Source organism: Rhipicephalus microplus, chromosome 2 (genome assembly GCF_043290135.1).
Source record: "Rhipicephalus microplus isolate Deutch F79 chromosome 2, USDA_Rmic, whole genome shotgun sequence".
In the NCBI taxonomy this organism is placed as follows: Eukaryota; Metazoa; Arthropoda; class Arachnida; order Ixodida; family Ixodidae; genus Rhipicephalus; species Rhipicephalus microplus.
This window is the reverse complement of record NC_134701.1, coordinates 230,550,207-230,577,936: the sequence shown is the minus strand read 5'-3', so window position 1 is coordinate 230,577,936 and position 27,730 is coordinate 230,550,207. Positions and strand designations below refer to the sequence as shown.

The 27,730-nt window shown below is 47.3% G+C and overlaps 1 protein-coding gene across 1 annotated transcript in view; it reads left to right on the top strand.

The window, feature by feature from the left end:
• Positions 1 to 7,530: 7,530 nt before the first annotated feature.
• LOC119170301 (ras association domain-containing protein 10) overlaps positions 7,531 to 27,730 on the top strand; it is a 63,454-nt gene continuing 43,254 nt past the window's right edge. Inside the window, exon 1 of the mRNA XM_075877143.1 lies at positions 7,531 to 8,297. The gene's annotated coding sequence lies outside the window, so the exon portion shown is untranslated. The remainder of the gene's footprint in view (positions 8,298 to 27,730) is intronic.

Sequence of the window (27,730 nt, the reverse complement as noted above, 5' to 3'; positions counted from 1 at the left end):
GACTCCCCGGGCGCGCGTCCTTCTCCCCTCGGAAGCGTGGGTTCGCCGACGAACGTCCTCTCATCGGTGCCCGAGCAAGCCCTCGAATGTTCTAGATGGAAAGGGGCGGGTTGATGCCGGGTTGCGTCATCCGTCGCGGACGGTCTTCGAACCGTCTCGCCCTTTCCCCCAGCCTTCGCTGCGCATCGCGCTGACGAAATGATGAGAACTTTCTGGAATCTCGCGCGGAAGGTATTTAATCGAGCAGCCGAGATGAGAGATCAGGAGAAGACGGAAGTTAGCGCCAGAGCGCGTAGGGATTCCGCCGTGTAGTCGGAGAAGGTTGTGTCCGTAGAGACAAAGCAGGAGAAGAAGATGATTTCCACCTGAGGGGTGACGACTCGAACTACAGGCAAGAGTGTTTGTTTACCGCTATCGAGCGAAGACGCGTGGCAACAGCTGCGTGTGTGAAGCCGACGTGTTTGCGGCGAAGAAGTTTGAAGCTTGGAGAGCGGCCAAGTGAAGACGTGAGGTTTCCTGGAAGAGAAACTTCGGAGGCAGCGGAACGACAACAACGCGGGACTTTGAGTGAGTGATTCTCAGAAGAGTATCATTCAGACTTTTGTTCCAAGAACTTTGGACTGAATAAGTTTTCTAACTCTTTAGTCTTTAAGTGTCTTGGTTGTTCAATGCATGCGACTGCATTGTAGTGCGTATTGTTGTCTGTGTCCGTTGTTTCGAGTGTGACTGATTGTTCTGTGTAGTACGTTGTTTGATTGGTGACATATTGTACTCAACTATTGTGGAGTGTGCATACTTGTGTATTGTTTTGGATCTGCCTTTATTGAGAATATAATTTTGTTTTGTTTATCAACTCTCGGCTCTGACTTGTTCTTTGGGCCACAGCCGGCGTCGGCTGGCGTGCCAAATAGGACCACTTCTAAATTGTCCACGCTTTCGTGGTGCGGTTCGGGGGGCCGATACTTCGGCCCTTGGAATCAGCCCGGCGATCGCCTCCCTAATTAACCGGACCTGTGACACCCACCATACGAAGGATATAGCGTCTTAACCGCTTAGTATATATCCGCGAAGCATGGCTAGCACAGCATAGCATAGCCTTGTGTAGTATAATAAAGCAACGGGTTGCGAAAGGAAAGTAAGGGTGAGGAGAATTGAAAGTATGGGGAGAGAGTAAAACATAGCACGGAAAGAAAGCGGAAACGATATAGCAGGAAGGTAAAGCAGGAAAAAAGAAAGTCTAAGTGAAGGAAAGAATGAAATTGAGAGCGATTGATACATACAGAGAGAGAGAGAGAAAAGGAAGACAGCGAAATAAGTGTATATAGACTAAGAAAAAAAATAAAGAGAGAGTAGTAAGCAGACAGAGAAAAGAAGTACAGAAAAAAACCGAGAGAAGAGATAAAAAGAAATAAGTAGAGGAAGAAAGAACGAGCAAATTCGCGAAACTAAACAAAACAGCCACAGATAGGAATACTTAGGCCCCCATGGACACCTAAGCAAGCTTTTTAGCATTGTGTTTCTATGGTAGCTAACGCTAATTTTTACAGATATGCTAGAGTCTTGTCCTATTTCGTAGATGGAAAATTGTTATGATGACGACACTTTTTTTATTTTGGGTAGTGATTGAGCGCGCCCTCAATGAACACACAACTACTCGATATATATAGTTCACAAGCGAAGTGGAAACTGGCAGCCCCTGATAGTCGTGTATATCATGGTATAGTATAACAATAAAGTATATTATAGTACATTGCATTGTAATACAGTACAACGTAGTAAAGCAAGGGGTGGAAAAAAGAGAGGTGAGGGGGTGAGAGCCAAGCCAGGACCAGCTATAGGTGCCCAACAGCTTCGCTGCTTACGTGAGTTCGTGAAAGCTATGCTAATTTGTTTGATCTTATAACATTTTTCAATATTCTTGCAAAAATTAGCTTAATGTATTATTATCATGGTTACGTGTTCACATAGCAGCATACGGGACGTAGCACAGCCACAAGATGTCGCTCTATGAGCCTCAACGAAGTTGGCAATGCAAGGGCAAAGATGGCACCCGTGCTAAACCGCGAGATTCATAATCCCTGTTCTTAGTTACAACATCGGATGTATTTTTATTTTCTGTTTGTCTGCCCAAATGACGAGCAACCAGTGAAAAACACAGATGAGCGAACGAACGTGCAAAAATACGCTACACCAATAAAAGCACATCTACATCCCTGAAATAGACTCTTTTTTTTTAACTGGCGTACCTGGTAGACTCGCAGACGGTTGCTTCTGGCTGCTTATCGCAAATGCAAATAAGTCTCTAGGGGCTAGTTTATCTTTATTCGCGTTCTGTGGCCAAGGTCCCCCACTCTATAGGATTTGATATCAGTTTTCTTGAAAAGCGTACCACGTTCCCTCCTCTCTGGGCACGCTTTGTACGTACATCTCCAGTGACGGACCCAGCCATGTAACGTGCCCATTAATGTCTGAGCTGCGACGCAGACCCGGCGTTTTTATGCCCTTTCGCGTTGGTCGTAATAGGTCTGCCGCGAATGGGAGCAGCGGCTTGAGGGAGTGCACCAAGAGACACGCAGTTCGTTGAAATGTTAGTAGCCGTTGACAACTAGGAAGTGCGTAACCTTACTTAACTGAGATTGACTGTCCTGATGACAAAGTTAGGTATACCTTAGAGAGAGAGCAACATTTCCGCCTCCATCGCGTTTTCGAACTGCCGAAGCGATGATCAATTAAGACCTCATCGCATTACATTGTTAGGCAAAAAAAACAAGAAAAACTGAGTGTACTTTACGATAATAGACAGGGGGAAAAAACATGAGGCCCAGCCGCTATGACTTGTGCATGACGAACATTTTTCCTTATGATAAACAACCAAATAGCTCGAGGTGTATTATTCCAGTTCATTTCTGTAGTACATCGATCATTCCTTCCAGAACATTAAAACAGTGCCTGTGCCCCGTAGCCCTTCGCTCCGTCTTCGTAAAGTGCGCACTGTTTTTGCCTTATCATAAACAACCAACTAGCGCAAGATGGTTTATTCAAGTTCATTATCTCAGCGTAAAACAAAAACCTTCAGGCGTATTCGCGAAAACTTGTGTACGCTAGAATTCATGACAAGAGAAAAAGAAAATGTAATCCTGGCTATGTACTACATGTTCGTAGCAATCTGCAGGGTTTCACGAACCAGAACTACAATATCAGAAGAAGACGTGCGGTATTGGTGGGCTCCGGAAATTTCGAACATCTGGTGTTCTTTTTTGTGCCCTGACATCTCACAGTATATATATATATACAGGGGCCTGCGGTAGCACTTGCATGGCGAGTTCCGTCTAAACGCTCCTGAAACTGTTTGTATCGAACCCGCGACCTTCTAATCCGCAGCCGAGTGCCGTAACGACTGTACCTCTGTGGTGGTACTTGTACATATTATTAGTAAATGCGACCGGCCAATGGTACAGACAAATTACGATAGAAAAAAAATCACAAGTTCAGCCCTTGCTGCGTTTGAGATGCACTTAAAAATGTATATGGAGCCAATGTTTCGACAAGTGGACCTCGCGAAACGAGTTCTCTTCTGTTTCTGTCCACATCTTCGCGTAAATTTCGTGTTTAGTAGGCATTCTTTATTTGTTATCTACAGATATACTGCGGTATATACTCGGCTCCGTATACGTATATATGCGAGACGTGTAAGTACCGTGATATCTGCAACCAAGATCGGCTTCACATGTCTGCCTACCTGTTAATGCATTTGAACTTTTTTTTTTCTTACGGGCACATTACGACCGCAAGCGTATAGAATGCACTTGGTGCGAAGTCGACGAAACTTTTGTCAGCCTGCGGTGAAGTGCCCGTGAAGGTGCGTCGTGATTGCGCTTTTTTTAGGGGCGAAGCTCCTTAAAGCAGCACCCGTTCGTCCCTCGTGTAGTACGTAACATCTCTTACGTTTTGACCTGCAAGGTGGTACAAGTGGGAGATTTCTCCTGTGCGTTGTTGAACAATAAAAAATTCGCAGCGTGCGTGTTAACTAAAAGCCGCATTCTCCTGTCTCTCAATCCCTATTAGCAGCCATTGGCGTGTACATTGAGCACTATCTGCAAGAAAGATTGATTTGTGGGGTTTAACGTCCCAAAACCACGATATGATTATAAGAGACGCCGTAGTGGAGGGCTCCGGAAATTTTGACCACCTGGGGTTCTTTAACGTGCACCCAAATCTGAGCACACGGGCCTACAACATTTCCGCCTCCATCGGAAATGCAGCCGCCGCAGCCGGGATTCGAACCCGCGCCCTGCGGGTCAGCAGCCGATTACCTTAGCCACTAGACCACCGCGGCGGGGCTATCTGCAAGAAAGGATTGCTATGTTATACTCACTGGCCATAACCTCCTTGGTTTTAGAAAGGTTTAGTGAGCGTTGGGCCGCAGTGCCATAAATACAGTGTAGTAGTATATACCATGATTTCGAGGTGGCTAAAAGTGGGTAGTAGACGCGAAGCGCAAGCCGTAAGAAAGTGTGCGTGTACCACCTCTCGTTTAGTCCTTGGAATGTCCGCTGGATGGCGGTGCTTCTATACGCGGAATATATGATGAAAAGATGCGAGATGGTGTTACTTGGAGTGTTGACTATATGGACGAACGGACACACAGACCGATGCTAGGACGAACGCAGGGACGGACGCATAGATGGACGTGCGGACGCACGAACAGACGCACGCGCGGACGGGTGGATGGACGCACGGATGGTCACACAGATGGACGCGTGGACGGACGGAAGCAAGAACGAATGGACGGACGGATGCTTCGCCCCACTCTCCATCATTCACTCCGTGGATATGCTGCCATTTTTTTTTTACAACCAGCTCTTTTCTGTTCATGTGGAAGTGAAACGTTCATCTTCAGAATTATTCTCTTGCAAATCATGCGTGTGGATAGATGTAAACGTACATAAGTGAGAACAGCGTGCCATCGAATACGCACGAGATAGAAGACAACAAGAGCGCGGGTGGGCCTGAGATATCGATTTCTCGCGCGTGACGTTATGAACGGACAGCATGCGTGCTCCATCATGGCGATGGCGGCTTAGATGGTGTCAAAGCAATATCATTACGTGGTAGCTAACCTGATTCAGTGTGATAACGGCGTCCATGAAACGTTATTGAGCTTTGGGCATGAATGGCGAAAGAACTATATAGCAACAGCGACGTTCTGATAACGCTATACCTGACACCACAAAGTTCGCGTCCCATGCATGTGCCCCATGTTAGCCGTATACAACGTGGTCGCTTCAGTGTCGTCAGCACAAGACATCTCTAAGGCTGTGTCAAAGCATGATATGGACATACAATCATTGCTAAGGTTTCATAAAAACGCACTCGATATGACAGTCTGACACGCTGTAGTGAAGGGCTCCGGAAATTTCGACCCACATCCAGTGTTTATATTCAACGTGCCCTGACATCGAACAGTACACGGGCCTCTAGCGTCCACAAATTGTTGACATAGTACACCAAGAACGTTTTGCGTCGATGATTCGTTATCCTTCTTCATTCAGCCAAATCAAAGAATAAAACGTGTCCGGATACAGCGGTTCCTGTACGGGAAAAACAATGGTACAATGGACGAGAAATCGACGCTCAAGTGGCTCTAGCGACATAGCACATATGTAAGCGAAAACGTGATTTTGAATCCACATGCTACAAGTTGTGTTTAGTACTGGTAACTTGTTGCTCTTTCCTGTATAAGCTGAATAGCCCCCCGTGGTGGTCTAGTGGCTAAGGTACTCGGCTGCTGACCCGCAGGTCGTGGGATCGAATCCCGGCTGCGGCGGCTGCATTTCCGATGGAGGCGGAAACGTTGTAGGCCCGTGTGCTCAGATATGGGTGCACGTTGAAGAACCCCAGGTGGTCGATATTTCTGGAGCCCTCCACTACAGCGTCTCTCATAATCATATGCTGGTTTTGAGACCTTAAACCCTGCATATCAATGAAATCAGACTGCTAAGCAACTTTTCGCTCTTTTTCGTCATTGTGATATTAGTGGTTTCGAAAGACATCTCTCCGAGGCGCTTCAGTTTCTTACGAGTGTCCGCCGCTGTGGTACAGTAAATACAATGCTCGGCTGCTGACCCGAAAGTTGCGGATTAGATTTCAGCCGTGGTGGTCTCATTTCAATATAATATAATATCTGGGGCTTCACGTGTCGAAATTGTGATACGGTTATTTGGGTATTGGAGGGCTCCAGAAAATTTGACTGTCTGGCCTTTTTTACCGTGCCCCATTGTCACGCAGTCATGAGAGCGTTTCGTCTAGAGTCCAAATTTCTAGAACCTTACACTGCAGCGTCCCTCGTAATCATATCGTGGTTTTGGCACGTAAGCCCTGTGTAGGTATAATTATCAGTTTTCTATAAACACGAGAAAAAAAATTTCGTGCTCGATGGACGCCGAAGCGTGCGTCCGGTGGGACATACGCCGCTATCCAATTCGAAGAGGAGTTGTACGGATGGACCAGCCAACTGCGTTTGCTTACTTTCATGGCGTAGGGACTCGCTTTTCTATATATACGTATCTTGGTAAACTTTACGGAGCGTGAGCGCACATAGGGTAGTTTAAGTGCAATATAATGGACTTGGCACGTAACATCTAGTTTAAGTCACCTACACAATATCAGCTGCTCCCCGCCTCAACACCACTCAGAGTCCACACGACTTTTTTTTTCTTTTCTTCCTGTGTGTATTATAAATAAAATTAAAGTACGTCTACGGCCTACTGCTTCCCCGTTATCGCCAGCACTGGCTCACCACTGCCGCCTGTTGTGGAACACATTTAATTATCAGAGTTGCTTGATCGTTCCAAGCTTTCGAACACCTGTAATGTTAGACACGCACCAGGACAAAGCAGTACGTCCCTTCGCTTCTCAGGGCCGACCGATCATTACTCGCTCCATTTGACCGGAGGACTGTGGAAGTTTTCAAGACTATAGTGCCGGCGATACGTTCACTAAAGAAACGCCGTACATTACAAGAAAGCGTGTGCAGTATTCCCTGCTCGAATCGCCAATGCTGCGTCACGGTCGGATTCCGACGTGGCCATGTATCGATGATAGGGTCACAGTTGGGAAAGGAGGAGTATGATGACGACGCTGAGGTGGCGGCGATAATAGGAGCGCACGCCAGGCGTACCCTGTCTCGATAAATCCGTGCATCACTGTCGAAGCTTTGCACGGTGTTAGCTAATCAGAGGCGAACACTTCTCGAAACGTATAAGTCTTTAACGCAGGCGAACTATTAGGTGCATTCAGCGGCTACAATCTCGTGAGCTCGCAGGTGTCTCGTTGGCTTTGCACTGAATGATAGCCGAGTAAACGTTTAGCCTGCTTCGTCAGATTTCAGCCCCGCACCTGAGTTGAGCTTTCTATGCGACAACACTGCACCTTTTTATTCGGAGAAAGAGAGTGCAATAGGGGGACCTTCTTTCTGGCACTTATTAAAAACCCCCCACCGGATGCTCGTCCCGACATCTTCAACGAAAAGTAAATGAGAGAGGGGAAAGGGGGGGGGGGGGCTAGGTATCGTCGTCATGCTGTCTCGCGTCACAGGAACTGCCTGATGGTGTGTTTCGCTGCTGGCTTCGGACCTCGGGTAGTGCGAAGTGCATGGCTGGGTGGCGGTGGAACGCCGCTCTCGCCTCCGAGGGGGCTTCCAATGGGAGACCGCCCTCGACGACGACGACGCAACCTGGTTTCCCTTCTCTCGGCCTTTCCCCTCACTCGTGAGCCGCCTCTCGGAACAGCTTATTCACGCCGGACAAGATTTCCGTTCGGCGGCTGCCTCCTTCCACCTGTTTCAGAATCGCGGCGGGAGGGCCGCGGACAAGCACTTTCGGCACAGTTGCGCCCCGAACAAGCAGAACGGCGGCCCGGTCTTGCACGGGACGGACTCGCTTTGCTCGTGCTCGTGGTATCGCACACCCATCCCTTGCCCCGCTATTTTTTTTTCGGCGTGCTGGAGAAGGCTTCTTCATCAGTGATGTGCCCGTTCTTCATCGGACGAGACGGATACTGCCACCACGTCGTCGCTAGCAGACGACGACCGTGTGTGTGTGCTCATTGTCGCTGACGTCGTCTTCTGCTTCGTCGATTGTCGCCGCGTCACATCAGCGCTCCTCGAGTTTTTTTTTTTTTTTTTTAACTACCGTTCAGTGATCTTCACCTGTGTTGGGAAGAAATGAGTGTACCGGAGCTCTTGACAACGCTCGTCGTCACGTGAAAAAAATCAAAGACGGCACGTCCTTTCGAAGGTGAGTACACGCGCTGTACGTCGTCACATCGTTCCTTTTTAGTGCGCGCTATGAGTAGTAGTTCGCGAGACAACGGTACTGCGCAGACGCCGCGTAGGGGTGCTGGTTGATTGTTCCTAAAGCCAGCTATTGTTGATATTGTGTTTTCTTAGTTTCTCTTTTGTTAAAAACCTGACTTACAGAAGAATCGTTCATAGCGGTCTTTTTCGAATATAGTGTGCCGAACATACTTTGTTCTAACGCGTTCTGCAAGCTCCTGCCGAGGCATCACCACAGAAGAAATCCATGCCCAACGTAATCACCGGAAGTGTGCTAATAGGTAGTTCGTTGTCGTATGAACTTCGTAGTATACTTTACATTTCAGTCGATGCCGGGATGCAGTAAAGCAGTGTGTCTCGAAGTGCTCATTTTGTTTAGTCTGCATGTTTGCAGCTCCTATATGATTAGGTTAGTCTTCTCTATGATGATGATCACAAAAGGTTTCGTTATGAAATAATGACACTTTTGTTTGCCCCTTTGAAGGAGACCGAGAGGTGAGGTATTTAGTTGAAGAGAAAGCTGGCAGAAGGGGGAATCCACCACAGGCGCGTAAGCCCTCCGTGAGCGAAGCAATGAAAGAGTTACAGGCAGCGCGGCAATCCTCCAGGACGTATTGACACCTCATAGCTGACGATCTATCCCCACTATGTTGCGTGATGGCTCGTGCCTAGATGTTCCAGATGAGGTGCTTCGCGATATGTCTTCCGATCTCTCCGCAGTCGAGGCAGGTGCAGCACTGTCGCTCAACGTCTGATCCCCGATCAATAATAGCGCGCTGATGATGCACTCGTAAGAAATCGCACATGACGTGCTTGTCACGTTACTTGGATTTGAACTTAGCTGCGACAGCACTGTCTGTGAGGAAGTGGACTTAAATAGAAGAGATGGGAAAGGCAGGGAGGCTAAATAGCTCATAAATACGGATATATACGTTATCGTGTACACCGGAGAAAGAAATGGAGTGATATAAAAGAGTGTGAGATAGAGCACATACACAACGTCACAGTCAATCAATTTCATGCTAGGGTTTCTCTATGCGTGTGCCCCCAGGAACCCTATTTGGATGGATGGATAGATGGATGGATAGATGAATGTATGTATCTGGCTGTGCCCTTTAGATCGGGCGGTGGCTGACGCCACCTGGCCATAAAGCTAAGTACTATCATTATGTGTTTAAGGATTGAATTTCAATCACGCCTTGATTGTAGCCGCCAATCAGTTAGCCTCCTCCAGGTTTTTCTACCCGTTTAAAGTCTATTTTGCCTGCAGTGTCCCTTAACCCCAGTGCTTTGAAAAATTCCGCGCCATTATTACGGACTATAGGGTGGAGCCCTTTACAGAACATGATAAAATGTTCAGTCGTTTCCTCCTCCTCTTCACCTGCACTACATATCATGTCTGTGCCTTCGTATTTGGCTCGGTACGTTTTGGTGTTCAATACTACCGGCCTCGAACAACAGAGAACTACCCTGAGTATTATCGTACATCTTTTCTTTTGCGATTTCCTGCTTGAAAGTTCGGTAGGTCTCCAGTGATGATTTCGTGCTTTAAATAAGCATTTCATGCCGTGAATGAGCGACATCTCTCGTCTGTCACGACCACTAGAATTACTTTGTAGCCACCTGAGCAACCTTGTCGTCTTAGAAATTTTCAAGAAAAGGCTTAATTTCTTGTGGGAAAGAGGTCAGTGCAAAAGAAAAAAGAACGCAGCCTGCACTATAGGGACGCAAGGCTGGAACCATCAGGGGAGTTAGTGTTCGACCAATCTAAGTTTGGCCAATAACGTCAGGCGTTTGCTACAGCGCTGAGTTCTTGCTGGTATTACGACGTACGGCTAGACTTGGCTAGGCATATCACGTGGCAGCTGTAACGGATGTTATGAACTTAGTCACGTGATCTCCGACGGGAGAATGTTACGTGACTAGGTTCTACGAGGTTTATGGCGGGAATATGTCACGTGACAAGCTATTACGCTGTGTTGAGGAATTTCTGTCCCCTGACTAAGTGCACATGTCACGTGAGTTTTAGTCAAGTAAGTGTTGTTACCACAGTATTTGCCTGTATTCGTACGTTGTCGATAAACATTTCTCTTTTACGCAAACACCATAAGTGAAGCGGGATACGCAGTGAAGATGCCATCAAACCTGTACTGTCGAAGATAATATTGCGCCTGCATTCACACGAAATCGACAGCCCGAACGTGGCACCTTTTCGTGGGCTGATATGCCGAACGTACAAGACTACCATGCAGATAATGGGACTTGGAATCTAATGTCCGAGTTTGCAAACCTATAATTTCACATTACAGCGATTAGCGGCTCACGACGTCATTTCTGAGCGTACAGATTCCTGCCAATAAATCTAACAAAACTTACGAACAACTACTGGCATGAGCCCAACCGCCGAACGCTTAGTTCGCCTAAAACTACTGTGGTGCACATAAGTCAATTTTCGCATGTCACTCACCTTTATTCCATGTCTGTCATCACATGTCATTCGGTCGTTGATTCATTTGTGATCCCGGATATTTTTGTGTATTGCGTGAAAAAAAAAAAAGGTAGATGCATCTCTCCACGCACAAAATAGAATAGCCCCGAGAGACAGAAATACTTTATTTAGCGGATTTTTCGACGGCGAGTTGACATGTTCACGTGGTGTCCAGCGACCACCTTTAGAGAATTTTGCATTGCCCGGAGTTGAGTCGGCTGCCTTTGCGGAGTCCCGGAAAGATCAGAAGCCGCAGGATTTTTATGCGACAAATTCCTACAACTGAACTTTTTTGTAGTTGTTGTACTGTGCAGTAATTGTTATCGCGGAAACGTTTTTTTAGCTTAAACTACGAACACATTATAACTAAATGGTGTCTATGACTCACAATTTTCACATAAGCCACCATGCCCTGTTTTCACGTTGGTACACTTGATCTGTTTAAAGAAATATTAAACATGCTCGTCGGGCACGATGTTTCTTCGTTTTTTGGTTTGGTTATGAAGTCTTCCAGAAAAAAATGTTGTTTTAAAAGTTTTGTGTGCATAGAGTATACACTGGCAGCCAACATTAAGCTATCGGTCTTACTTAAACACGCATGGAACAAAGATGAAAGTGTGCTATGCACTCGTTCGCGTAAGTGAACCTAATTTCGTTTCGCTGGTTGATCCTGAACTGCCTGAATTGCCTTACATGCGGGGTGCCTAGAGGCACGTTTACACATTCATTCTTTAACATGTCAATTGGCATACATTTACAAATGCTAACGAACAAAAATACGAACGATGGTCCCAAATTATCTAGCTACTTTAACACTGCTTGAAAGAGCAGTGCGCAATAGTTAGTTGCGGTTTGAAAGACTAGCTGACGCATTTTTACTGAAGACTCGACGCATCGGCAAACTCAGCGTGTAGGAGCACGCGAAGTTGAGTTAGGGGCACGCTTGCTCAGAACTGCCATTCAGCCGACTTCGTTTCAGTGTTTTATATTAGGATATGTGGTTGCTGGCTACTATTTCGCTTTGTATCTGCATGCTTTTGAACTACTTAAGCTCCTTATCATACATCTTGCATGTGTAGCTTTTGCTTGTTCGTAAAGCATCAATTGTAGCTCACGACCGATAGAGCCGGCACGTTGCGAAAATTACCAGAGAACTTAGGGATAGTTTAGAAAGAAGTTGCGTGTGAATTTACAGAGATAAATACCAATAAACGACGCCACGAATGAGATTTGATAAATTCATCTTTCTATTATTCTAACGGTTGCCGAACAATAGTACAGTACAGCCGCTGCCCCCCCCTCCCCCCCAACCCACACCCACACACCCGTACACACGCATATTTTCTCCTTATTTTCATTTTAAAGGGAGGGGGGGGGGGTTCACCTGAGATGTGTGGGTTGCATCTAACAAGCAAGACATTTGCAGCCGTGCATGCTAAAGGAGCAACTTACAACGAAGGTACAAGAAACTTGCTGTCACGATGGCTGCCTTCAGGCTTCACAATCGTGGCGCAGTGCAACAATTATTACTCAATCCGTGTCCTCCTGCCATTCGCCTTCCGGGCATAGGTACATCTGACACAGTACAAACGACGTTAACGTCCCAAGGACTTCGCATCGACTCTCATCAACCAACAGCGTGTCCTTGGTCGATTCAGACGTGCCAGCGAAGCATTTTCCGATGCGAAAGAGAAGACGTTCCTCGGGCAGAACGAAAGGAACCGCTTAACGGCCGGAAATTGCCGCCAGGCGGCCTCTCTCAGGTGTAGCGACACATCGCGGCATCAAAAGTAACGCTCGAAAAAAAAAAACGGAAATGAAGGATGTATAAAGCGAGAAACCCCTTGGAAACGCAGAGGAAACGACCCGTATATGTATGCGTGTATGCGCGCGCGCGCAAGTGAGTCCTCGCTGAGGAGGAGGAGGGACTGCGTGTGCGTGAAGCTGGCAGAAGAGTCCGACAGCGTGCGCAGTCCTGGCGTGCGAGGAACGACACGCCTCGAGTGAAGCCTAATTACGCTTGTCGGCGAGTGGGCTCGCGCCGTGCCTGTCGGCGATCGTCGGCGGCAACGCTCTACGAGTGCTGTGTGTGTGTGCGTGTTTCTTCCAGTGCACATGCACTTGGCGTACAAACATGTTCACCCACCCTCGGAGGGAAAGGGAAGCTCGCTCATTCCCGACCTTATGTTGGTTTGAACGAAATGAGCCAGCGCTCGCGCGAGCATAGCGTGGCGCTGTGCATGTGCCTGTGTGTAGGTGAGTGCACCTGACGCAAATTGCCTTCCGGTCATTTTCTCTCTTTCTCCCTCGCCCCCTCCATATTTTCTCAATGTCTTAAGTAACAGAAGAGACGTTTCGTCAGGGTTGCAGTGTGGGCTTTATTGCACCCGGGTTCATTCTGGTGGCACATATTTAATGGAAGGATATTATCTGCCGAAACACCGTATACCGGCCGCCTCAATGTTTTCCCATGTCTGCCTTCTCACCTTAAACCTATATTTGATTAAATTTGCCACTTTAGCTAATAAGAATTCCCGCACATCGCGAGATCGAATGCCGGCTGCGGCGACTGCATTTTCGATGGAGGCGAAAATGCTGTAGGCCCGTGTGCTCAGATTTGGGTGCACGTTAAAGAACCCCAGGTGGTCGACATTTCACGAGCCTTCCACTACTGCGTCTCTCATAATCATATGGTGGTTATGGTACGTTAAACCCCTCGTATCTATCAAATAAACCTTATGCGCTGAGACTCGATGAAAATATCAAAACGTTCGGCAGATACCTCTGCGGCGTCTCACAAAATCGTGTGTTGGTTTCGGAGCGTTAAACCCTATCTATCTATCTATCTATCTATCTATCTATCTATCTATCTATCTATCTATCTATCTATCTATCTATCTATCTATCTATCTATCTATCTATCTATCTATCTATCTATCTATCTATCTATCTATCTATCTATCTGTCTGTCTGTCTGTCTGTCTGTCTGTCTGTCTGTCTGTCTGTCTGTCTGTCTGTCTGTCTGTCTATCTATCTATCTATCTATCTATCTATCTATCTATCTATCTATCTATCTATCTATCTATCTATCTATCTATCTATCTATCTATCTATCTATCTATCTATCTATCTGTCTGTCTGTCTGTCTGTCTGTCTGTCTGTCTGTCTGTCTGTCTGTCTGTCTGTCTGTCTGTCTGTCTCTCTGTCTGTCTGTCCGTCTATCTATCTATCTGTCCGTCTATCTATCTATCTGTCCGTCTATCTATCTATCTGTCCGTCTATCTATCTATCTATCTATCTATCTGTCTATCTATCTGTCTGTCTGTCTGTCTGTCTGTCTGTCTGTCTGTCTGTCTGTCTGTCTGTCTGTCTGTCTGTCTATTTATCTATCTAATAAGAATTGCGCCGGAACGTAGCCGGTATCCTTTTCAGGAAGAGGACGTCAATTTACTTTATATGTATGCGTCTTTACGTGTATATATGCAGAAACAATTCGAACCTGAACACAAAAGATTAATGCAGGTAACGTGGTTGCTTGGGCGAGTTGGTACGACATGATTCACATAAAAAACAGTGCCAATAACAAGGGACAAGAGAAAGGAGACAGACTGCGGCACTTATTGCAGGAATATGGCTTAGCAGTATATGTTAAAGTGTGTCAGATAACCGCAATAAATGGAACACATATATACAACCCTACTGGCTATGTCTCCGTTTTGACAATGCTAGTATGAGTAGGAATTAAGGGTAGTGAAATGAGAAGCTTATTTTTCCAAGTTCTTGCTATGTCAGTTGATATCACTTAGCTGTTCTTAAGGTGAGGTGTCGCTTTAAGCACACCATTCCAACATGTGTGTACACACTGCGCAAAATACGTTTGTGGTGCTTATTCAAATGTAGTACCCCCGGACGACCGGCTCAATGCAACTACAGCGCTGTTAGAGAAAGAGAGAGAGAGAAATATTTTTTTGAACGTAGGGAGGTGACTCGGCAAAAAGAGGTGGGTTGAGGATAGCGGACAAGACATGCCATGGAAGGAGTCTTCGGCCTTATGCGCACTGCGAGGTTATTTCGCCCCTGCATATATATATATATATATATATATATATATATATATATATATATATATATATATATATATATATATATATATATATAAGGGAGAGAAGTGTATACCTAAGGGCTCGTATTTCCGTGTTTTAACACAATATTAATGAGATATAACAGACAGTAATGCCAAGGAGTGTACAGGGGAAGTTACTAGAACCAATGGAATGTAAATAAGAAGAAAGAAAAGTGGATGAAAAAATTACCAGCTGTGAGCAGGAAACGAACCTACGACCTTCGAATAACGCGTTCGATGCTCTAACCACTGAGCTATCACAGCGGCCGTCCCTCCATCCACTTTTTGGGGTTTATATGTGAATTTAGAAGTAGGAGTGACAGTCAGCACCATCTATAAGCCAAACAACGAGTGTGAAAACACTCTTATTCGCATGTTTGGCGTCACGTAGCACGTGGACTTATTATGAGCGGACAGCTGATTAATTGTCCCTCTTATACAACCTAAACACACCAAGTCTGCCAGTACGAGACCCTCGTTCAATGAAATAAGGGAGAGAAGTGTATACCTAAGGGCTCGTATTTCCGTGTTTTAACACAATATTAATGAGATATAACAGACAGTAATGCCAAGGAGTGTACAGGGGAAGTTACTAGAACCAATGAAATGTAAATAAGAAGAAAGAAAAGTGGATGAAAAAATTAATTTTTTCATCCACTTTTCTTTCTTCTTATTTACATTCCATTGGTTCTAGTAACTTCCCCTGTACACTCCTTGGCATTACTGTCTGTTATATATATATATATATATATATATATATATATATATATATATATATATATATATATATATATATATATATATATATATATATATATATATATATATATATATATATATATATATATATATATATATGCGTACATATATGTACGACGCCATCCCTGTCCACCCTCGCAGTCGGTGCGTCCGTGAGAACGCAGCGCTCAATTCCCACCCGCGCAACAAAAGCGGAAGAAGCGAGCGCGACGCGGAAGCAAAGGAGCTTCGCTTCCCGAGCACGTATTTTCCCAACGTGTATTATGCGCGAAGGCTTTAAGCAGCACTGGAGATTTCCAGGCAAGGCATGCATAGTGTTGGCCTTTTTTCTACTCTACTGCCTTTTCGTCTTGTACCGCTCTTGTCACGTTCTCCCTCCCTTTTCTATATAGCCAACTGCCTCAATTTCCATGGCTGTATAGCTCAGCGCAAGTTCATCGGTTGGTTTACCACCCGCGACGGCATTTTTTTTTCTTAATGGGGAAGTAATGATCGCCTACCCACTTATACCGATACCTATGCAAGCACACTGAAGAGCTCTCCAGATGATAACGGAATCCATGGTACTCAGTTATTGCTTCTCGTGGTTTTCAAGTGTTTTTAGAACAACGTTGTCTCTCTATTTAGCTAATATTCATGTCGATTTTTCGCCATAATCATTATGTACACACTAATTGAACTCGTTTGAACTACGTAACTCCTCTGTGCATTTTTTTCATTGCATTTGAAGGTTTTCACGAGCATTTTTCTTTTTATTTCTTTTAATTTTCACTTCTCTGACTACTTCGAGTTCATTTCCAAGTTTTATGCGTTGCGGTAGTCGTGTATCAGCTTGGTACATGTCCCTTTTTTTTAACACGAAAATGTTTTATGCAGGGGTCCAATAAGATTAAAGTGACTTATTTCCGTCATGGTAGTGACGTTGAAAAAATAAGCACGATCAGAATACAAAGAAAGTTTCATCAATGGTACTCGAACTTATGACCCCTGGGTTCAGGACAGCAGATGTCAGGTGCACTATCTAATGCACCATGGTCGCATGCAATGTATGCTTTTAAAAATACGCCTTTTTTTATCTACCACTGTCTTCTGACAGCGTTCTTGGTAATGCGCAGTAAAGCATCGTGACCACGGTGTAAGATACATTGTATGTTTCTTACACCGTGATAATGACCGTGGTACCTGCATTAATTTCTCCAACGCGTCGTTTCTAAGGGTCCGTCACATTCGGCGCGTTAAATAGAAGTGCAATTTTGTCAACACCTTAACACACCTCCAGGGGGCGACTTTATCCTAGGCTTTGGTGTCGCTCATAGCATCCATCCATACCGAACAGTTACGCGACGCCCGCCGGCTTCGTCTTGCTTGAACTCGCCGCGTTCCCCACGTTCCCCGCGAACTATGGTGAACTAAATAGCTCACTCTACCGCGAACATTTGCAATCGGCCAAAGGGAAGACGCGACGTTTTTTGCGTTTCTCTCTCGCCGGGCAGTGTTGTTTAACTTCAATATGCCGTGAGTAGGCGACCTTAGGCCAAGCTTGGCGTGCAATCAGTCACGATCTTCTGGCTGTCACATCATTTTTTTTTTCTGCTTCCACTCCCACCGTTAACTATACTACAGCTACCACAAGCTTCTTGGACCGTAAGGGTTCATTTAATCCTTACTTATGGACGTTAGTCATCGGTACGGGGATGTATACCTAAGCACTTATGTGATTGAAGAAGGAGAGAGCAAGGCGCAGGGACAGCGAATGACTGAACACGACGGAAGTACGAGGGGATAGGAAAGATGGGCACGGTCGCAGGAGTCCGAGGACGGGGCACCACTCGGCGAGAGCTCTCGTCGACGTCAGGGGATGGCGTAGGGGCGAGCCCAGTCGGCCAGAGCTGCGCTGTCGTCGGAGATCGCGGGGGCACAAACGGTCGGCACGAAATCCAGTGAGCGAGTCCATATAACTAAGCGGTAACGTGGATGCATTCAAGTTAAGTGTTTCTATAGCTGTCAAAGACCAATAGACATTTCGCAAGCTTTCCATACCATTGAACAGTAAACATTAAACTACTGCTTAGCACATTTTTACTTTCATGCTTTACCGATTCCCATGACGCAGGCATCAACCATGTTTTTCTTTAATAGTCGACTCTCGTCATCTTACTTTCTTGAAGACGTAGTGTCCGTACTCTTTTTTTTTCTTTGCTTAGCCAAAGTATGTCATCCTTTCCTTCCTGAATCTAGACTGCAATGTTCGCGAATAAGAGCGCGGCCGGACGTCACGATAAGTGTGTTCGTTGCGGCGTTGGCACGTCCACTTCACGATGTTCTGTCACCCAGCTGTGCCGTAATGACGTCCGAAACGCGTACTTTACTCCGTGACGTGTGAAGCCCATTACAGGCCAAATTACGTCGCGTGGCGCGAAATGGACTCGCCGAAGCGTGGAGTTGAAAGTATGACGAATATTACATTGCATGGCTTAGCCATCCCATATTGCCGTTCGGAATGACCTTCGCGCTTTCTCATTACCTCCCGCATATGTCCTTTTCCGCAACCTTGTTTCTCTGGTTTTTTTTTTTTTCCTTTTTGTGCCTTTTCTGATAAAATAATGACGCTTGCGCATGAATTCGACTTCAGAGTGTCCAATGGGCTTTCTTCAGGAGACTAGTCTGCGCATGCGCAGCGGCAGTGTGACGTCACACGCTTCTTGTCTTTTGGTTGTCGCAGGGTGGCGACAGTTTCGAACTGAGTGGTACCTGGCGTCGCAGGTTTGCAAATTACCCTGAAAAAATACGAGGCCCCCGATATTCTCTATACCGGTACGCGACGGAAGAATTCGGAGGCCACGGTCCACCAGTTTCGACTCCACCGATCTCCACTGGAGGCGCTGTTCGGTCGTGAAAAAGGTACATTAACAGAGTTTTACACGTAAATTGAAAGTGAGGGTCTTACGTCACATAACCGTTATGAGATATGAGATATGCCGTGATGGACTGCGGAAACTTCGACCACCTGGGGTTCGTTATACTGTGCACGTCAACCTAAGCACACGTACCTTTAGCATTTTGTCTTCATCGAAGTGCGGCCGCCTGGCCAGGATTCAATCCTGGGACCGTCGGGTCATCAGCAAGACATCGACCTGCCCAACCGAAGAGAATGACCTTAGCACAGTGGACGAGTAACAATGTCATTAGTCAGCTGGATGTGAGGTCGCGAATTCCCTTCCCAGGTGACCGCAGATTTGATGACTGTGAAATGCAACAAAACTAATCTGCTGGGAGGTGTGTAATTTTACGAGCACCTATAGGAGCCTCCACCATGGCGCCCCTTTTTAAACCAACTGGCTCTAACGAGACGTTTAACCTCGGCAACTAATTGCAAGTTAGACACTGCAAAATACGACTGAGGACGCGAACACACCGTGACGCATGTTTCTTTGTGATGGTTCCAGCATGTTTCCAGGATGAGTAATGTAAAATAATTCCAGTATGCGTAACCATATTCTCCAAACCTAGGTACTTCGCCTCCGACACCTAAATATCAAACATGGCCACCTTATACCACTCAGTACTCTTGCCAACAATACGAAAAGTTGCAAGAAATGTTTTGTGCCAGAACTGTTTGGAATTTCGTTCGATTAAGCTTCATCGCGTAGAGACCAAGATTTGGGTCTTTAATGTTTACTTGGGATATTGCTGCGTAAGCGAAAACTATTGCAGCACTCGGGTTCCAACCACCCGTTTGCACTGCTTAAACAAAAATCACATCGTCCTGCATTGGCAGGGTGGCGGGGCGGGGGGGGAGGCACTCACATTTCACCACAGTATTTCAGTGTCTGCATGCATACACAAACGCATGTGCGAACATACATAAATGCTGAATGAACACCATGCCTGTCCCTCCGGAAAAAAAAATTCTAGCTACATCTCCGTGTCCTTCGCTATCATATATATAGCTACGCGGTCGAGAGCTGGATTTCAGAGCGCCAAACTAGGCATGCTATAACTTCTTTTCTCGGCTCTTTTCACCCACTGTATATACCGGTATAGTAAACTGCGTGCTTGAAATGCTTAGGGGTCGAGTCAAGTTATTTTCTTTCTCGGTCGCCTATCACTCGCGGTGGCTGTCACCGCAGAGCGCGTGTAACGTGCGAACTCGTTAATCACGCCCCGCAGCTGCCAGTGGAGTTCTCGCGCGATGTGTGCTTGCTCGAGCTCATCCAGAGGGCGCGCGGCCGTGACTGGCCTCTGGAACCTGCACAGGTCACCTCCGCCCTTTCCTCGCGAAGACACAGCTCTCGCGTGCGCCCGCCCCGCTAACTTAACGTGGCGCCCCTGTCCCGCAATGCGGCCTCTCCCAGTCCCGATGGGCTGGCTAAACCGCAGTAATAAAATGCTGTGTTTCGGAGGGCGGAGATGGTGCTTTTCGAAAATGAGGGCCCCTAGTCACAGCGCCGAGCTAAAAAAGTTTATTTTGTTATAATTTGTTCATATAATCGTCGAACACTGTGATTTCTTCAAACACTGAACCGACAAATTCACTCGGTAGCGCACAGAACGCTCAGTAAGAAAGTTGAGTTTATGCGGAGGGAATTACAGACGGGTGCTCGTTCAGGCCCCTTACTGTAGAGCAAGTGGAATTCCGGAGCATATTCAGGTCAAAGAACAAATTTTCTGAGGCGGCAGGAAAGTTGTTACACGGGATGTGGACATGTCCGACTCGGTACGATAGCTAAGGTATACATTTAAGTCCTCGGAGACTCTTCTCAATTTTTCAAGCGAGGACTACGGTAAAAACGTCGAAAAAAAGGTCTGGTTTAGGTAGAAGGGGACTTTTTTCTGAAGAAATAATGAATTGAAAGTGTGAAGTTGGGAGCTGACGTAATTTTCACAGGCAAGCACGATGCTTGAAATTTTGTAAGCACACTTTCCTGCAGGCGACAGTTGCACTAACCGCATCGTGACGGCCACGTACGCGACAGTAGCGTGATAAAAGCCGAGTCATGAAGAGCGCGCTTACGTGGTGCTGTGAACACGAGGCCAGAGGTGTGATGTCGAGAGGTTACATGTTGACGCCTTTTTACCCGAGATTCGTGCATGTTTGTGGAGAGGTTGCAATATCAGTGCTGGAGTGTTTGTTCGGTGTCAACTCACAGCTGTACATACTTCGCCAGACAATATAGACAATAGCGCTTTCGCATTACGAGAAGGGAGCAGTTTACGGAGCCTTTGTCTAGCACAATATGGTAGCCCCCATATTTTGTACTATACCAATCCATTTCTCTCTACAGTTTGCATATTTCTTCGGTAACCGTCGATCCGGAGACTAAAACGTTTACTGCCGTCCACCTCAGATATGGTACTGGGCTGTGGACCCTGAAGTCGTGGGTTCGATTTCGGCCGCGGTGGTCGCTGGTCACATTCCAATGGAAATGCTGTAGGCCCGTGTACTGTGCATTGCCGCTGCACGTTAAGGAATGCCGGATGGTTCAAAATTTCTGGAGTCTGTGCTGGGGCGTGTCTCGTAACCATATCGTCGTTTCAGCAAGTAAAATCCCAGATATTACCATCAAGCATTTCCTGACGTCGATGGTGATGGCCATCTCGCGGTAAGAATTTTTGCGTGCGCACGACGTATGCTATTACACTGATTTCTGCCTCCGATTGGCCGACACTCACCTCTAGCGTTCACCACGTTGCACCGAATTCCCAAGAAGAGGCGCACTAGGCGCCGTGTCGTTGCTCATTAGGATGCAAGAGGCGCGCGCTCACCGTGCGCACGAACACTGCCGTCTCCGCAGTGCAGAACATTTACGGGCACGCAGCCCTGCTCCCATAACTGTCTCCAGAACCGCGCGTTGCGTGTCGAGCCAGGCGCGGAAGAGTGCTGAAAAGTGGTGTGACGTACATGCTGGACTGCAGCCGTTGCGAGCAAGGCTAATGTGTGCCTGCCGGGCACGTGTACAGTAAGGACGAAATGAAGGTACGAATGGTTAGGCGTGTTCGAAGCGTGCGTTGTCTTGTTAGAAGCGCGTTAGCGTGGCGTGTGCCTTCACATAGGAGTGTGTTTGTGTTCGTGCGCGATTAGCTGCCGCGTCAGATTCCCAGCGGAGACCATTGGGGCACCGATTACGCTGCGCGCCGAATACAGCTACAGTGCTCTGCATAATGAGATACAGATGCACGCGTTGTAGCATGTTGTGTTGTCTTTGCGAGCGTCTCGCGGGAGTCGTGATGTGCATAGTGCACTGTGCGCTCCGAATGGCGAGTCCGGTGCAGCAAATGGAGTTGTTAAGAACGGTGCAGTGGAGATAGAGTTCCGTTTCCGAACAGTGACGGTGCCCGGGCGTGTGTGAGCATCATGGTTCAACTAAGTGATTCATGAACTCGCTCAACTTTATCATTCCTGTGGTCCCAGCGACAAAATTGGGCTTCTAATAAGAAGACAAACATTGGTACAATATAATTTAATGATGTAGCATAACGATGAATATGATCCATTATTTTTGTACTTTTTTGTACGGTATGACGAATGTTGCTACTTAGGAAGTAGATTAAGTCAGATTCAATGTGTGTTAATTGATCCGTAAACTAGGACCATTCTAGTAAATACAGTGGAGAAACGTGTTAGGGTTAATTTTTTATATATAAAGGCAATAAAAATTAAGGGGGTGGGATAAAGCTATCTTTTTTGTTTCTCTCATCACTCACTCCCAATGCTCCTCCCCCGTAACCATAGAGAGCGGGTCATCCCTCCACGCTAAAGTTATGCACGCTAGAAATTGTGCAAATTCTATGTGTTCCGCAAACTTTCAATCATATATTCTAGACAAAGCCATATAACAGGGTTCCATCCGTTTGAGTTGTGCCATGCGCCGTGTATCTCTGCTTGCGAGTCAAAAGATGTGCGCGCTCGTCCAGTATATCTCCTACTTATCTACGCGTTACTATTACTAGTACCAGAGTAAAATAATTGTAAAAGAGAGTGATGGGGCTGTTCTCGGTGAAAGGAAGCTGTTCACCGCCAACGCCGTCGCCACGAGCAAATCAACGGAAAGCGCGCAGGACAGCCGGCGCACCGCAATCTGTCCTCGGGACGGTCATGCGCACCGGAGTGCGTTGCGTCACATGGCGTGCAGGTCTACTCACAAGTGCTACGGGCTGCAGCCAGGCTTAGCGTGAGCGCTGCTGCGCTCGTTCGTCTGCTCGGAAACGGCCCGTGACGCCGCGCTGCGCTCCCATTATCTGCGAGCCCTCCTCATCCTCTTCTGGGGCATCGTACAACTGAAGACAGCGGCAAGCAGGTAGGCCTGCTAGGCACGGCGGCCGCTCTTATTTTATAGCGCCGGCCGACTTTAATAAGGCTCGCGTCCGCCGGCGTCTGGAGCGCGGCGGCGCTGCGAAGGAAGCGGGAGGAGAGGAAACGGATGGAGAGCGGCAGATGTGGCCCGCGCTCGCCCAAGCGCGTCGGCGGCCCCCGACGAAGCAGTGGAGGATTGCCGGAGCTCGCGCGTGCCTTGGCAGAACGGCAGTGCTTTCACCCTCCGGTCCTCTCTGTTGTCGGTTGGGGGCGGCGTATACAAGGCGCGCGTGCGTTACGTCGGGAGACGCCTTTCGCGTCCATCTTCCGCGGCCCAGCGAGTCTGGTGTGTTCGCTCGACATTGCTGTTTTCCTGCGGGCGCGCTGGCCGTCACCTTCAGATCTCGCGCAACTTGCCGAAGCTCTCTACCATGCGGTGGTTGTCTGAGAGCATCAATTAACTAGTAAGCATAAAGAGCCTCATTGTGCCGCGAGCAAGAGCAGGCTTTCATCAAGATCCAGAATTCGCACTAACGCCACTGAAATCGCCATGTCGGATGGCGGGACGTAAGGCTCGCAAAGTCGCGTGTCACGACATCGCATGCAAGTGCTTTCATTATTCATGCACATAGGCCGAAAACGTTCCGGTCCCGTCGTTATTACATTGAATCAGCTTAACCGTCCACTATGACGACATCAAACCCGCCATATTGGAGTGCCAGTACGTGAAGAAACTGCGTCCATGGCGTCACGCGCAAATGATAGTGTCAGTACGTCTAATCATGTGGTTATTCCTGGGCTGCAGACACACCAAGTGCAAATAAAATAACCGGACCTCCCCCCCCCCCCCCATAAAAACATGAATGTCTGGTAGTGATCTAGAGAGAGAGAGAGAAAGAGAGAAGGAATGTAGGAAAGGTAGGGAGGTTAAGTAGACTATGCGTCCAGTTTGCTACCCTACACGTGGGGAGGGGGAGAGGGGAGTAAAAGAGAGAGAGAAGGATAGACACATGTCACATCACACACACAATGCCGAGTTTCACATGCGCTCTCTCAATGAAGTTGTTGACAAGTATCTCAGGAGGGCTCGTGTGGCTTTCTGTGCTGATGTGCTGCGCGACCAGGCTCCTAAAATCTTTGCTTCATTAAATGGCCGGTAATCGAGTCTATTCAAGGCTCACTGGAGAGTCCGGCGTTCTTCATCAAATTGGGCACAGTGGCACAAGAGATGTTCAATAGTCTCTATACAGTTGCAGCTTTCACCCATGGATGAATCCGCCATGCCAATGCGATGGCTGAATGACTTAGTAAACGCTACCCAGTCCACAGCCGGCACAGCATTGTAGCGTCACGTCGAGAAATCTTGGATGGCAGTTGTTTCTGAAGTAATGACTTCAGATTCTTAGGGCGTTTATTGGAGTTAGGTGGAGAATTCCAGTGCGCAAGTGTGGCATTATGCGCGATGTGACGAAGTTCTCTAGCTGCGTCTACTCTTGACAAGGGTATTTATTAACAGTGTGGGTGCTCCATCGTGGGCACATCGGGCAGCGTCGTCGGCGAGGTGGTTACCACTGATGCCACAGTGTCCCGGCAACCATTGTAAAACAATGTCGTGTCCTTGATCAGCAGCGTGATGACAAATTTCATTAATACGATACACCATCTGGTGGTAGTTTCCACGTCGTAGACTTCGCACGCATTGAAGGGCTGCCTTGGAGTCACAGAAAATGGCCCATCTACTAGGGGATTCTTGCGTAACAAACTCCACGGCTGCTCGAAGAGCGGCGAGCTCGGATCCCGTAGATGTCGTGACGTGTGATGTCTTGAATTTGACGGTGATTGATCGAGATGGTATGACAAAGGCACCTGTCGAACTTCCCGAGACCGAACCGTCCGTGTAAACGTGAATTCGGTTAGCATATGACAAATGCAAAAGGTCCAGTGAGATCTGCTTGAGGGCTGCAGATGACAGGCTTGCCTTTTTAGATATACCCGGCACTTCAAGGTGCACAGTCGGTCTTTTCATGCACCACTCTGGAGATAGTGGTATAATTGTGGGCGAGAATCTCCACGAGATGGAATTCTGGTTAGCCGCAACAACTTTGGAAAACGCTGCCTTTGGTCTTTCAAGTGGCAAGCTAGCAAGGTGGTGGTTAGGCACTCTGGATATGTGACGGATATGTGTCTGGAGTGTGTCAACAGTTATATATGTCGTGATCGGATGGTCTTTAGCAATACCAATTGTTGCTAACGTATTAGCGCACCGAGGTAGCCCCAAGCATGTGCAAAGGACTTGGCCTTGAATGCTTAGCAGGACACTGATGTTAGTTTTCCCGGCGTTGGAAAGCACGGGCGTGCTATACCGCAAATATCCCAAGAAGAGCGCTCTGTACAGCTGAAGCATAGATGACACTGATGTGCCCCACGTTTTACCAGCGAGAAATCTCATCACGTGTGTGATAGAGCTGAGCCTCTTCTTCAAGTGCGAGATGTGAGCACTTCACGAGAGATCTCTGTCGATAATGACACCCAGGAATCGATGACGTCTCATATACGAAAGGTTCAAGTTGTCGATAGAAACAGGATAACAGATCAAGGGCTTGCGGGTGAAAGGGACTAAGGCGCACTTCTCGGTGGAAATTGTGAGGTCTCGAGCATGGAGGTACGTCGACGTTATTCTCGCTGCTTTTTGGAGCCGTGCGCGTACCTGGAGTCGTGTCACTGCTGAAGCCCAGATACATATATCATCAGCGTATGTAGAGATTTTGACTGATCGAGGTAGGCTTTGTACAAGGCCAATGATCGTGAGGTTAAACAGCGTAGTGCTGAGAACCCCGCCTTGTGGAATGCCACGAGTGGTGTAATGATCAACGGTGCGGCCTTCCGCAGTGAGTACGAAGAAGGATCTCCTCTGAAGGTAGCTCCGAATTCATCGAAACATTTCTCCACCGATTCCAATGTTCGCCAAGGCATCTAGGATGACATCGTGCGTTACGTTGTCGTATGCACCTTTCACATCGAGGAACATTGCAACCGAGATGCGCTTGAGGTATTTCTGTTGTTGCACAAAGGTTACGAGGTCGATGACATTATCAATAGAAGAGCGGCCTCTTCGAAAACCAGCTATGACCTCTGGGTATATATTATAGCGTTCAAGGTACCACTCGAGGCGTGTCAGAACCATTCTTTCCATTATTTTCCCTACGCAGCTGGATAGCGCAATGGGTCGATATGATGCCAGATGAAGCGGCGACTTTCCAGGTTTGAGGATTGATACCAAGCGGCTGGATTTCCACCTTTCTGGAACGACACCATCGTTCCATGACTGGTTGTAGCATTTTAGTAGCTGGTTTCGGCCGCGTCTTCCAAGATGGCATAAAGCAGCGTATGTAATACCGTCCAGCCCAGGCGATGATGAACGTCTGCAGGTGGATAGAGCTGCATCCAGCGTTCTACAGTGCCATAGGATGTGTAACATGTACGGAGGAAATAAAACAATCAAAGGACCCCTCACTGGACTTGGCCATTGCATACAAATGATCATCGTTTACATGATCATTTGAGAGAATGATCACCCAGGAGCGATCGTGTTTGCAAATATTGATATGCTTGCGTTGCAAGAGAATGGCAACAATAAAATACAGAAAACAACTTGCAATTTAATCCGCGAGAGCCACGCTTCGGAAGAGAATGAAATATTACACACTCACATGACTTACGTCATGGCATGCGTGTATACACCTTACCCCTCCTAGCTCAACGCAGCTGTGCATGCCGTGACGTAAGCTATACACCTTACCCCCTCCTAGCTCAGCGCAGCTGAAACAATTCGGGATATGTTTCGCAGGTTCACAGCGTACAGCTGATAGATATCATATGCTATAGGAATTTATCGCTATTCTTTGACGGTGCGAGTTACTTTGCCAATAGAGAAGAATTCTTACAAGACACACATGACGGATAATATATCTTGTTGTTCGTTCTCATCCCCCCCCCCCACACACACTACCGTGGTACAGTCCATTCATTCTGACACCACTGTATGAGAGCAGTCATCGATGAATGTCAGACGGCGGTCAGCGCGTGGTCCATGGTGGGCGGGTACATCTGCGAGAGAATCAATCTTTCATTGAGAGGCAAACGTGCGGGTGTGGCATGATGGAAACGCAGCATGCAGGACACACTACACAGGTCCAAACAAAACACTTCATTCTCAGTTGCCCTGCACCAAGTGTTCACTGAAAATTAGGACTCACATTTGTAAACGGCCGTGCGTGAAACCTCGCGCGCGCAGGGCCGTTTCTTTCAAGACACACGTTGTGCATGCGCGTTGCAGCGGTGGGGTGTAGAGTGAAACGGTGAGGGGGGTTAGAGGTCGGACCCCGGCTCTGCGCAGTCTTCCCTGATTGCACGCTCGCGCACGCACACGTGTGGAGTAGCAGCAAAATAAAGGCACGGCTTTATCATTTGCGTAGCGGTGTTTCGACCGCGTAAACTGGGATGAATGAAACGATCGGTCAGCCAGCCCCGCGAAGGAGGAGTGGTAGGGCTGCTCAACAACGGTCTCTTCCCCTCTCATTCTTTTCTACTTTCCCCTCTCTCAAAGCGTGATGAAAAATCGTTGCATCAAAACCACCTGCGCTGCGCGGGCGTTTTCATTCTATAGCTAAAACCATGCAGCAAAGACGAGGGCCGATCCTGGAAACATGAGCCAGTTTCGTAACTTGGCTC